Source organism: Nansenia antarctica, assembly GCF_963989245.1.
Source record: "Nansenia antarctica genome assembly, chromosome: 14".
Classification (NCBI taxonomy): Eukaryota; Metazoa; Chordata; class Actinopteri; order Argentiniformes; family Microstomatidae; genus Nansenia; species Nansenia antarctica.
This window is the reverse complement of record NC_137684.1, coordinates 11,372,074-11,374,573: the sequence shown is the minus strand read 5'-3', so window position 1 is coordinate 11,374,573 and position 2,500 is coordinate 11,372,074. Positions and strand designations below refer to the sequence as shown.

The 2,500-nt window shown below is 58.9% G+C and overlaps 1 pseudogene across 1 annotated transcript in view; it reads right to left on the bottom strand.

Annotated features, from left to right (window-relative positions):
* Positions 1 to 2,500, bottom strand: part of LOC308169836 (cell adhesion molecule DSCAML1-like) — a 76,472-nt pseudogene that overhangs the window by 8,082 nt on the left and 65,890 nt on the right. The window contains exon 13 of the transcript in view: positions 210 to 398. The product of the transcript in view is annotated as a cell adhesion molecule DSCAML1-like (transcript). The remainder of the gene's footprint in view (positions 1 to 209; positions 399 to 2,500) is intronic.

The window sequence follows — 2,500 nt, the reverse complement described above, 5'->3', positions numbered from 1 at the left end:
GTGTGTGTGTGTGTGAGAGGAAGAGAGAGAGTGTGTGTGTGTGTGTGTAAGAGAGGAAGAGAGAGAGAGAGTGTGTGTGTGTGTGTGAGAGAGAGGAAGAGAGAGAGAGAGAGAGAGAGTGACGGAGAGTGTGTGAGTGTGAGAGAGGAAGAGAGAGAGTGTGTGTGTGTGTGTGTGTGTGTGAGAGTGTGTGAGTGTGTGTATGTCACCTCGTCCGTGGGTCTTGGCCTCTATGATCTCGCTGATGCGCCCCGCCCCCACGCTGTTCTTGGCGGCCAGCTTCAGTTTGTACCAGGTGCCGCAGCGCAGCGCGGCCAGGCGCCAGGACCGCTGGGCGGGGCCTATCTGCACGTCACGCCACTCCTCCGTGTTGTCCACCGAGTACTGCAGCACGAAGCCTGGGGACGGGCACGCACACACACACACACACACACACACACACACACTGGATGAAGGAGATGAGACCACCCCCCGACAACCAAACACAGGTAAAGATCTAAAACACACACACACACACACACATACACACACACACACACACACACACATACACACACTGGATGAAGGAGATGAGACCACCCCCCGACAACCAACACACAGGTAAGACCTAAAACACACACACACGCACACACACACACACACACACACACACACACACACTCATCCTCGTTATCGGGAGTCAGGGGGGGACCCAGTACCCAGTACATTCACCATCAACACCCCAGCTGAGTTCTATCCTCATGCAGTCCCTCTGACGGCCACCGTGTGGCGACAGTGCACTACGTATCACCTCTAACACTGGACCAGATGGAGGGCTGGGAGCTCTGGTGGTCTACACCAGTGGAGGCTGGTGTTGACAGACATCAGATGGTCAGACAGGTGTTCTACCTCCCCCAGCCTCCCCTGGTGTTCTACCTCCCCCAGCCTCCACTGGTGTTCTACCTCCCCCAGCCTCCCCTGGTGTTCTACCTCCACCAGCAGCCCCAGGCGTTCTACCTCCCCCAGCCTCCCCTGGAAATAAAAGGAACAAGATACTGTTTTAAATAATAAGGATAGTTTAAATAAATACATTTAAATAGATTAAAATCTCCCCTGGTGTTCTACCTCCCCCAGTCTCCCCTGGTGTTCTACCTCCCCCAGCCTCCCCTGGTGTTCTACCTCCCCTAGCCTCCCCTGGTGTTCTACCTCCCCCAGCCTCGCCTGGTGTTCTACCTCCACCAGCCTCCCCTGGTGTTCTACCTCCCCCAGCCTCCCCTGGTGTTCTACCTCCACCAGCCTCCCCTGGTGTTCTACCTCCCCCAGCCTCCCCTGGTGTTCTACCTCCCCCAGCCTCCCCTGGTGTTCTACCTCCCCCAGTCTCCCCTGGTGTTCTACCTCCCCCAGTCTCCCCTGGTGTTCTACCTCCCCCAGCCTCCCCTGGTGTTCTACCTCCCCCAGTCTCCCCTGGTGTTCTACCTCCCCCAGCCTCCCCTGGTGTTCTACCTCCCCCAGTCTCCCCTGGTGTTCTACCTCCACCAGCCTCCCCTGGTGTTCTACCTCCCCCAGCCTCCCCTGGTGTTCTACCTCCCCCAGTCTCCCCTGGTGTTCTACCTCCCCCAGCCTCCCCTGGTGTTCTACCTCCCCCAGCCTCCCCTGGTGTTCTACCTCCCCCAGTCTCCCCTGGCGTTCTACCTCCCTCGGCCTCCCCTGGTGTTCTACCTCCCCCAGCCTCCTCTGGTGTTCTACCTCCCCCAGCCTCCCGTGGTGTTCTACCTCCCCCAGCCTCCCCTAGTGTTCTACCTCCCCCAGCCTCCCCTGGTGTTCTACCTCCCCCAGCCTCCCCTGCTGTTCAACCTCCCCCAGCCTCCCCTGGTGTTCTACCTCCCCCAGTCTCCCCTGGTGTTCTACCTCCCCCAGCCTCCCCTGGTGTTCTACCTCCCCCCGCCTCCCCTGGTGTTCTACCTCCCCCAGCCTCCCCTGGTGTTCTACCTCCCCCAGCCTGCCCTGGTGTTCTACCTCCCCCAGTCTCCCCTGGTGTTCTACCTCCCCCAGCCTCCCCTGGTGTTCTACCTCCCCCAGCCTCCCCTGGTGTTCTACCTCCCCCAGCCTCCCCTGGTGTTCTACCTCCCCCAGCCTCCCCTGGTGTTCTACCTCCCCCAGTCTCCCCTGGTGTTCTACCTCCTCCAGCCTCCCCTGGTGTTCTACCTCCCCCAGCCTCCCCTGGTGTTCTACCTCCCCCAGCCTCCCCTGGTGTTCTACCTCCCCCAGCCTCCCCTGGTGTTCTACCTCCCCCAGCCTCCACTTGCTCTACGGAGCGGTTTGCTTACCCAGAAGGCAACAGCTGGGTTTGGGACGACACTGATAAAGGTATATATGCAAATGAGAAGCGGCCAATATGGCGTCTGCTGTCATAATCAGCTGCCTCAGCTTTTGGTCTCTCTCTCTCTCCCTCTCTATTTAAACTAGCTCTCCTCTTCCCTCCTTCTCTCGTTACCTCATTTTCTCTTTCGTTATATCTGCT